The following is an 11,074-nucleotide window of genomic DNA, read 5'->3' as shown; positions in this document are numbered from 1 at the left end:
CAGCAAGGGAATGGAGTGGCAAGGTCCCCAGGGAATGCTGAAAGTGGACTTTGGGGCCAGGGCGTGGTGCCCCAACAGACTGGACTGGAAAACGCTCCTAAGGGCCAGCAAAGATCCCTGAACTAACTACAAGCTTTTCTCTTGTGAACTGTTTTGTTCTGTTCTTTTTCAGTGGTTTGTTTTGGTTGTTTTGTTGTCCGGTTGTATACTGTTGCTTTGTGTTCCTCTGTCTAGTTTTCGTGCATGTTAGTGACTCCACAGGTCTGTCTGAATAGGACAGGCTGGATGAACTATCTGGATGAAAAACAACAGGACCAACAGTTCCGGGGGGACTTGGGGTGGGGGGTAGGGGGGGTAAGGAAGTGGTGCTAACAAACCCAGGGACAAGAGAAAAACATGGGACCCCAAAGGGTAGAGAAGGGGGAGTGGCAGGCCTGGTGGGAAATGATCAAGGGTAAGGTTGCATAGAGAAGAGGTATACTCTAGCCCAGGTGGCAATGAAGCATGGTAGTAGGGCAGGAGGAAGGTCAAGGGAGATGGAGGAAAGAGCTAGGAGTCAAAGGGCATTCATGGAGGTCTAGACAGACATGTACATGCAAATATATATAGGAGGTTGGGGAAATAGATCTTTGTGTCTATATTTATAGGTCAAGTTTTAAGGTGGCGGAAGGACCTTGGGCCTCTACTCAAACACTCCCTCTATGCATGAATACCTTCTTTTATTAAATTGGAACTCTATGATGCTCACTCTCCCGACAACAGCTGGAGCCAAAATGGGTGAACAAGTAAATGTGGTGAAGAAAGCTGATGGTGCCCGGTTATCAAAAGAGATAGTGACTGGGGTCTTAAAGGCTTGAAGATAAACAAGCGGCCATCTAGCTCAGAAGCAACAAAGTCCACATGGAAGAACACACCAGCCTGTGTGATCGAGTGGTCCCAAAGGGATCAGTTACCAGGCATCAAAGAACAAAAATCATATCATTGACTGCACACCTCCATGATAGGATCGCTGAAGACAAATGGGTGCACAAGCAAATGTGGTGAAGAAAGCTGATGGTGCCTGGCTATCAAAAGAGATAGTGTCTGGGGTCTTAAAGGCTTGAAGGTGAACAAGCGGCCATCTCGCTCAGAAACAAATAAGCCCACATGGAAGAAGCACACCGGCCAGTGCGATCACGAGGTGCCCAAGGGACCAGATATAAGGCATCATGCAAAAAAAAAAAAAAAGATATAAGGGTGTGTTTGTATGTGTATATGTATATATGTATGTGTATATATATATATTATATTAAATGAAGGGGGAAGTGCAGAGTGGAGACCCAAGGCCCAAGTGTCAGCCAATGGAGATCCCCTCATAGAGGGGCTTAGGAGAGGAGATGGGGTAATTAGGGTGTGAGGTAGTATCGATGAAGAACACAGCTTTGCCCCAGATCCTGGATGCTTCCTCCCCCCAACTACCATGATCCGAATTCTACCTTGCAGGGCTGGATAGGACAGAGGCTGTACACTGGTACATATGAGGGTTGGAGATACAGGGAATCCAGGGTGGATGATACCTCCAGGACCAAGGGCGTGAGGGACGATGCTGGGAGAGTGGAGGGTGAGTGGGTTGGAAAGGGGGAACTGATTACAAGGAGCCACATGTGACCTCTTCCCTGGGAGAGGGACAGCAGAGAAGGGGGGAAGGGAGACCCCGAATAGGGCAAGATATGACAAAATAACGAGGTATAAATTACCAAGGGCATATGAGGGAGGGGGGAAAAGGGAGGGAGGGGGGGGGAAAAAAGAGGACCTGATGCAAGGGGCTTAAGTGAAGAGCAAATGCCTTGAGAATGATTGGGACAGGGAATGTATGGGTGTGCTTTATACAATTGATGTATGTATATGTATGGATTGTGGTAAGAGTTGTTGGAGTCCCTAATAAAATGTAAAAGAAGAAAAAAAAGTTAAAGGCAAAAAAATAAATAAGATAAATAAAAAAAATAAATAAATAAAAATAAAAATTAAAAAAAAAAAAAAAAAGAAAGGGTCGTTCAACTCACAAGGGGGTCGCAACCCACAGGTTGAGAAAAGCTGATTTAGAACCATAGAAACTTTCTGTAAGGTCAGTGTGAGTCACAACTTAGTGATAGGGAAGTCAGGATTTATGGAATTATCCCCCAAAGAGTTCCGTGGTCTTTGATTTACAGCATCCAGTGAACTGGCAGTTTTGACATCCTTGAAAGACTACATAATTGTTCCCTTTCTTTTTTTTTTGTTTTGTTTTAAGATTTGGAAATTGAAAGTAGCTTGATGAGGAAAGATCAGAGCTGGAGGTTGCTTGACGTAAGGTTTCTCCTTGACCTTCAAATAGGTGAATCCTTGCCATCTTCCAAGAATAAGCAGGTACAATGAAGTAATGTTCGGGTGGGGGTGGGTGGGGGGGTAATTCACATCTTTCAAATACAACATTCCTGGTATTTTTCTCATTAATTCAGTTTCCACTTAAAAAAATATAACCAACTTCTACAAAATAGACCCTTAAAAGTCTATGGAGTCTTTAAAGGAAATCTATCAGCATCCTCTCTTTGAAATTCCAAAGCAAATGCCAATCATCATAACCTTCTGAACTGAGCTCTCTGCCTTGAATTTGACTAGCCCAGGAGTCCAAGTTCTGACTGAGCCTTTTCTCTGAAGTAACCTCAACAAGTGAACAGCAAAGCATTACTGAGAGAGTTTGTCTGCAGAGCATAGAGACATGTTTGGGTAGATTGCATTTGACATAAATCTAAGTATATGTGGACTGGAGCCCTAGCAGTGAACCATTTTTATGATTTACCATAGTATGTAGGTTTCTCATCTTCTACATTAGAATACTCCCAATTCAGCTGGAGACAATGGTTGTCTAATGTCTCTAGGATAGAGTCCACACAGTTGGAGTTCATAAATAGTTGTTGCATGAATTAGACATGCAGTAGAGCATGGTGGTTAAAAGTGCACACTCTGGATCTAGGTGTTATAAGCTTGCTCCTCTCTGTACTATATACATAGTTGAAGACATATTTACTTCCACTGGGCATAAATTTCCTTATCAATATAACAACAACAACAAACCCAAACAACTCTCTGCCTTCGATGTATTATGACTCCTAGAGATCCTAAAGACCAGAGTAGAACTGTCCCTGGGGTTTCCAAGACTTTGCAGTTCCCCTCGGAGTGGCTGGTGGTTTTGAACTGTTGACCTTGCAGTTAGCAGCCCAGTGTATAACCCCTACTCCACCAGGGCCCCTTCATACAAACAAAAGAAAACAACATAGTAAATTCAAACAAAACAATACAGATAGTCATTGTCCCTGCCTCGTATCAGAAGGATTGCATTTATTAATTCATATAGAGCACTTCGTGTCGGGAACATTATAAACACCAACACTGGTTGGCAATGTTAAAATTAATTCCATGGACACACTCAAGTAGAAGCATGGTTTAGGCTACCTAGAGGCTGCATAACATTTCAATACTCATTTAAATCTGACATCACAACTGTCATTTAAAATCCTGAAAATAGCAGCAAAAATTTGCTAAGAAGGGGAAACAAATGAAGAACTAAAGAGAAAATTCACCTTAAAACCACAGGTATATAAATACAGAAGCTACATTTCAAATATAATAATGATATCTCTATGCCATAGCCCAAACTAAACATGCAACATCTGCCAACCCATGCTTTACCCCTGGATTAATATAAAGAGCAGGGAATGAACCCGAGACATGCCTATAATTCAAGAAAACCTTGGAAGTGAACAGTAAGTTAAGCTAACAAGAAACATGAGAATTTAGTTGAGGTTTGAATACGTAAACTTCAGAGCATCTTGAAATAGTCAAATGAATAAAACAGTCATTGGTGTCATCTGCCAGACTGTCATGGTTAGGCACTGTGGAGTCCTTCCATGCTCTTGTCCAGCCTGTGCACAGCAGATTGGATTCTTACCCTGACCTCCACAGTACGCACCATCAGTGATGTGCTTCAGCCCATTGTTGCGGCACTGTGCCAATCCTTCACATTGAGGACGTTTCTCTGTGTTACTGACTGGTCTTTCCAGGTAACAGGTCCAAAGTACAGTATCAAATTTGGACACATCTGTGTTTTTGTTCCACTTTGTTTTCTTGGCAAGAAGGAACACGCCAGAAATCAATCCATTATGCCAAGTTTTAGATTTCATAAACCTCCTATTTGCTAGTCACGTTTGCCCTCAGAGTCTTTTTCCTCCACCAGCGTCTGCTTATGATTTCCATTTATGATTATAAAACAACGCAATAGGGCCACATGGTAATTCATTCGGGAAGGGAAATTTTATGAAAAACAAATTTATTGTTCTCAAGTGATTTGCAGCTCCTAGTAATCCTATAAGACACGATCGAACAGTCCCATTGAGTTTCTGAGACTGTAACTCTGTACAGAAGCACACTGTCACCTCTTTCCCCCAGAAAGTGCCCAGTGGGTTCGAACTGCAAATATTTCAGTCAGCAGCTTAGCTCTTAACCATTGTACTACCAGGCTCCATAATTTTAAGAAAAGCCCCATTGCATTTGGGTAACAGATCAGGAATATATAATAATAATAATTTTAAAAGACCACGAACAGCAACAGGTGTTTCCATAACATCTCAAAATAGTTTAAAATTAATCAAGTGGGTATGTATACTATCCAAACAAATCGATACTTATAAAATTGTCTTCATCAAACAATTGAGGGAGAGTTGTTGGGTTCTTGTTGGCTATTAGAGGTCACTTAAATTCATACATTTTCATACATCCTCTCCTAAACTTACAAGTCATCAAGGAAAACACATAAACCCATGCATTGAGAAGTTAAAATACAAAGACTATATATAACATGGAAGTAGGGTAATAAATTCCTATATTTAGAAAAAGCACCTCTGGAATCCACCACACCAGAATAGAAAAGAAAAAAAACCCTGAACAGATTACATGGAAAATAGAAAAGAGTGGAAAATCTATAGGCCATCTTTAAAATCACGCTTAGGAAGGGGAAGGCGCACATTGAGTGGATTACTAAGAGCACTACAGAAAATAAGAACACTGAGTTCTAATGTTCATATCTTTAAAGAAGAAAGTAAGACAGAATGGGGCAAGAGTCAGAAACTTGTTGAAAATAGACTTCATGGAAAAAATGATGTCCTGAAGAAATATTGTGATATAGAAAAATAAAAAATAGAAGTGTGGAAATTTCAGATTCTGAGAATATAAACAAAAATCTTACTAAATGAACACATAAGCTGTATCCCTTCTCTACTCTTTCTATGTTTTTAAGAGGAAATTGTACATTAAAGAAACTATGATTAACTAGACTAATAGAATGTTTGAACAAAGAATCATAATATTGGGCAAACCTTTACCCTATTTTGGTTTATCCAGGAAATAGAACATTGATAAGTAAACAGATTATGTTGATGGTAATCATCTAAGACTACCATAAGGATACAGCAAATGCTAAATAAAATATTTCAGTTGGTAAAAATTTTACCTCTCAAAATTAAGAAAATGAATATTTAAGACCAAAAAATGAATTATGTATTTTACAAATATTTCTCAAACATCAAAAACAATAACACAAACAAAATTTGCTCAAAAATCAAGAGATATGACTTTATAAAACCATAGGTAAATTTCAAATAAGTTATTCAACTGACTTAGAAAAATAAAATGAAGACTTAAACATACTAAATGGAAATAGATTTGACTAAAAAAATACAAACAAGATTTTTAAGGAAAGGCATGAAAATTACAAAGATATTGCCTAAAAGTAGAGAATACAAGAAAGATATTTATCAATGTTTTACTGACTATACAAAGGCATTCAACTATGTGGATCAAAGTGAAATATGGGTAACATTACAAATAGCAGTCAATTGGGCTCATATAGAACCCGTGGATCAAACAGGAGCAGATGTTCCAACAGAACAATGTTTTGAAGTCAAGAAAGGGGTGCCTCAGGGATGTATACTTATTTCATCTTTACAGGGAGTAAATAATCTGAGAAACTGTACGATTTGAAGAAGGTCACGGAAACATTATCAATCTATGATCTGCAGATGACACACCCTACTTTCTGAGAGTCAGGAAGACTTGAAGTACTTCCTGATGAAAATCAGACTATGGCCTTCAGAATGGATTGCATCTCAACATACAGAAAACAAAAATCCTCACAACTAGACTAAAAAGAAACATCATGACATATGGGAAATATATTGAAGTGGTCAAATTTTCCATTTTACTTGGATCTAGAATCAGCATGATGGAGGCAACAGTCAAGAAATCAATTAATCTATTGCATTAGGCAAATCTGCTGCCAAAGATACCCATAAGGTGTGAAATAGGTAGATTTGTGGACTTTAGTGTGCCTAACCAAAACCATTGTATTTTCAATCACTTCACATGCAAACAAAAGCTGGACAAGGAGTAGGGAAGACTGAGGAAGATGCCTGTTCCATTCTCACAAGTGTATAGACATATACTATTATGGTAAATTATGATACATACATGATATACTTTTTATAAAAAGTATCATAGAATAGCAATAAAACTATAAACTAGCATGCTATTTTAGATATTATTTATTACATTGACTTTATTTAATAAGGTCAAATAATAATATATGGAAAGGAAGAAAACTGCACAATGGTCAAAGCTATTACCCATAATAAAGACACAAAATTGCACATAGCTATGACATATAATATAGGAACAACCTCCCTAAAGAAGTATCTATAAGACTAAGTATCTACCAAGACTTGACTCATGGTGCTCCGTGTGTTGAAGAGCAGAACTGCCTTCTACAGGGTGTTCATGACTGATCGTTCAGAAGCAGCTCCTAAGGCCTTTGTTCCAAAGTGCCTCCTTTGGATCATCACCTAAAGAGAAGGAGAAACTTGTTTATCCTAGATGCGAACTCCTACATCTTGAAACAAAGCGTGATTTCTATAATTACCATTTTGTAGCAAGTTATAAGTTTGTTGACTAGTTACTAAAATAACCGAGTTAAAAATTATTGGGACACTGAATAATCATATTATCTCAAGATAAAACTGCACAAATTGGGGAGCAACACAGCGGCGCTAGTGTGGCGCTAGTTTCCGGGAAAGCAGTGGTGCTTACGGAGGACGACTGACCCGAGCGCTCTGTGCACTTGGAGATGCGCCCCGACCGCTGGGGACCACGCTGCTCCCCAGCCCAGAGAAGAGGCCGGAGCACTGACTGCGAGGAGCAACATCTACATCCAGGAGCCTCCCGCCAACCGGAAGGTTTTGTTGAAAACTATAGCTGGAGATATCGACATAGAGTCATGGTCTAAAGAAGCACCAAAAGCTTGCAGAAATTTTATTCAGCTTTGTTTGGAAGTTTATTATGACAACACCAGTTTCCATAGAGCAGTACCTGGCTTTCTAGTCCAAGGAGGAGCCCCTACTGGCACAGGAACCAGTGGTGACTCTATCTATGGAGGCCCGTTTAAGGATGGATTTCACTCTCTGTTGCGTTTTAATCAAAGACTGGTTGCCATGGCAAATGCTGGTCCTCATGATAATGGCAGCCAGCTTTTCTTTATACAGGGTGGAGCAAATGAAATTCACAATAAGCATACAATCTTTGGAAAGGTGACAGGGGATACAGTATATAACATGCTGCGATTGACAGAAGAAGACATTGATGATGAAGAAAGACCACGTAATACACACAAAATAAAACGTTGTGAGATTTTATTTAATCCTTTTGATGACATCATTCTAAGGGAAATCAAAAAGAAATTGAAATCTAAAGGCACAAAATTTTTTAGTTTACTTTCCTTTGGAGAGGAAACTGAGGAAGAAGAGAAGGAAGTAAATTGAGTTAGTCAGAGTATGAAGGTTAAAAGCAAAAGTAGGCATGACCTGCTTAAGGATGATCCACATCTCAGTTCTGCCCTAGCTGTTGGAAGTGAAAACATGCAGCAGGAGCTTTAGGTGACGATGGAGATGGTGCAAGTGCAGAATATGATGACTCTATGGATGGTGATGAAAAGAAATTGAGAGAAAGAATTGCAAAAAAAATTTAAAAGGATCCAAGTACCAATGTTAAACCAGCTGGTGAAGGAGAAGGGGAAAGAAACCAGTGAGTCGCAGTGAAGGCTCCATAAAGAAGCAAGACAAAGAAAGAGGGAACTCTCAGCAGCAAAGCACAAAAAAAGTAGAAAATGCAGCAAAGCACGCAGAAAAAAGAAGCGAAGAGGAAGAAGCTGCTCCAGATGGTGCAGTTGCAGAATACAGAGGAGAAAAAAGTATGAAACTTTGAGAAAACAACAGTCAAAAAAGGGAACTTCCCGGGAAGAGCTGACTCTTGCACTGCTGAACCAGTTTAAGTCTAAACTCACTCAAGCAATTGCTGACACTCCTGAAAATGAGATTTCAGAAACAGAAGTAGAAGATGATGAAGGATGGATGCCACGTGTACTTCAATTTGAGGACAAAAGCAGACAAGTGGAAGATGCAAGCATGAAAGACTCAGACTCGTTTGAAATCTACGATCCTCAGAACCCAGTGAATAAAAGAAGATGGGAAGAAAGCAAAAGCTCCCGAGGGAGAAAAAAGAAAGAAGATAAAATGCCAGTAATGATCATTAGAACGTGCTGGAAATGTGCTTGCAATAAATGAATGGCCTTTAGAGCGGTCGTTGCTCCCAAGAGCATCACTTCAGGGCGTGAAAAGACGTAATTTGGAACCGGCTGTCTGGTTTTGGAGAGGGGAAAAGTGTCTTCTTTTGGAAATTGTGGTATTGCTTTAGAAATGCCTTTAGTTACTGGTCCCTGCTCTTTTTTCCCCTAACTGACCTTTTCTATTGCTAAATCTGAAATAAAATAACTTTGCTTCCAAAGTACATGTTAACCATTTCCAGGATGTGCAAGCCTTTTGGTATCTTTTAACCATTAAATATGTAAAGGCTTCCTTTTCAGCTTTTGTAAGCTCTTCAAAAGAATTTAACGACTGCTTCCACCAGCATTCTGTTACCATAGTACTCACTTATGTATAATTAAAAAAAAAGTAATATAAAAATGGAAAAAGTAATATAAAAGTAATATAAATATAAATATAAAGTAATATAAAAAACTGCACAAATTGTTTTTTGATTACAAAGGAGAAAAGTTACCTCTACAATGTGTAAATCTACCAGTTAACCCTTTAAGCAGGTGATCAAAATCATCTTTACTAACAATGAGCCTATCTCTACATGAGATGGTCTGTGAGGGGACATCATTATATATATGGGTTTATCTTTTTTTAACTAAGAATAAATTTTAGGGAAGGAATCAGAACAGTCTGAAAAATAAATGGCCAATGCTCTCTAAGACATCTTAGTCATAGGATACAAGAAAATAAATGTAAATAGTATTCTTCTAGCTTACATGCATAGCTTACATGCATCTATGGGTGTCATCCTCCATAGATGCTAAATCAATTTAAAAGTCAAATTTATATGAAACACTTTGTGGCCTGATTGGGAAATTTCACTATACTTTTAGAAGTATTCTTGAATAAATATTTATTAAATATGATATTTATATGACAATATCTTTTTATTTAAGGATCTCTAAGCTAATAACTGGAAGGTCAGTGGTTCAAAACCCAACACTCACTCCTCGAGAGAAGATGAGGCTCCTCCTCCCCAAAACATTATAATGTCTGCTCCCATAAAGATTGACAATCTAGAAAACTTGCACAGGGTGGGCTAAGTTAGAACCAAATTAATCACAGTGGAGTTATTTGTATTTTTTGTTTTGTTTGTTCTTTGTTCCTAAAAGATACATACTAGTTAGAAATGAATGTTATCCATGGAAGAAGCACACCAGCTTGTGTGATCACAAAGTGCCAAAGGGATCAGTTATCAGGCATCAAAGAACAAAAGATTATATCATTGTGTGCTCACCTTCCCGATATGATTGCTGAAGACAAATGATTGCATAAGCAAAAGTGGTGAAGAAAGCTGATGGTGCCCAGCTATCAAAAGATATAGCATTTGGGGTCTTAACAGCTTGAAGATAAAAAAGCAGCCATCTAGCTGAGAAGCAACAAAGCCCACATGGAAAAAGCACACCAGCTTGTGCGATCATGAGGTGTTGAAGGGCTCAGGTATCAGGCATCAAAAACCAAAAAAATTCATATCATTGTGAATGAGGGGGAGTGCAGATTGGGGACCCAAGACCCATCTGTAGGCAACTGAACATCCCCCTACAGATGGGTTGTGGGGAGGAGACAAGCCAGTCAGTTGGTAGTATAGCAATAATGAAGCATACAACTTTCATCTAGTTCCTAAATGTTTCCTCCCCCACCACTATCATGATCCCAATTATATCATACATATCTGGCTAGACCAGAGGATGCACACTGGTACAGATAGTAACTGGAAACACAGGGAATCCAAAACAGATGATTTCTTCAGGACCAGTGCTGAGAATGGTGATACTGGGGGCGTAGATGGAGGGTGGGTTGGAAAGGGGGAACCGATTATAATGATCTCCGCATAACCTCCTCCCTAGGAGATGGACAACAGAAAAGTGGGTGAAGGGATTGGATATGATATAACAAAATAATAATAATTTATAAAGTATCAAGGGTTCATAAGGGAAGGGGAGTGGGGAGGAAGGGGATAAAATGAGGAACTGATACCAAGGGCTCAAGAAGAAAGCACATGTTTTGAGAATGAGGATGGTAACAAATGTACAAATGTGCTTGACACAATGGATGGATGTATGGATTATGGTAAGAGTTGTATGAGCCCCCAATAAAATGATTAAAAGAAAAAAAGAAATGAGTGTTATGCTGTATGCAACTTGCTCTCAAGTGTTTATGGAAAAATAAATATATGTGTCTGTATGTATGGAGAAAAAGAAAACAATAAATGTGAAATCAACTGGTGGCTTAAATTAGAGGTAAGGGTCTCATTATACTATTCTTTAAGTTTACATAGTTCAGAAATATTTCAAAATATAATTTATATACCAAAGAACTTTAGAGTCCACTTCATAAATTTAAATCACTTTTTGTTG

The 11,074-nt window shown here is 38.8% G+C and overlaps 1 pseudogene; it reads left to right on the top strand.

The window, feature by feature from the left end:
* The first annotated feature begins 3,747 nt into the window (after nt 1–3,747).
* On the top strand, nt 3,748–8,684 carry LOC142442313 (spliceosome-associated protein CWC27 homolog pseudogene; annotated as a pseudogene).
* Nucleotides 8,685–11,074: the final 2,390 nt, after the last annotated feature.

The sequence above is a fragment of the Tenrec ecaudatus genome, chromosome 3, assembly GCF_050624435.1.
Source record: "Tenrec ecaudatus isolate mTenEca1 chromosome 3, mTenEca1.hap1, whole genome shotgun sequence".
Lineage (NCBI taxonomy): Eukaryota > Metazoa > Chordata > Mammalia > Afrosoricida > Tenrecidae > Tenrec > Tenrec ecaudatus.
Note: the sequence above shows the minus strand (reverse complement) of the source record. Positions and strands in the feature narration are given on the sequence as shown.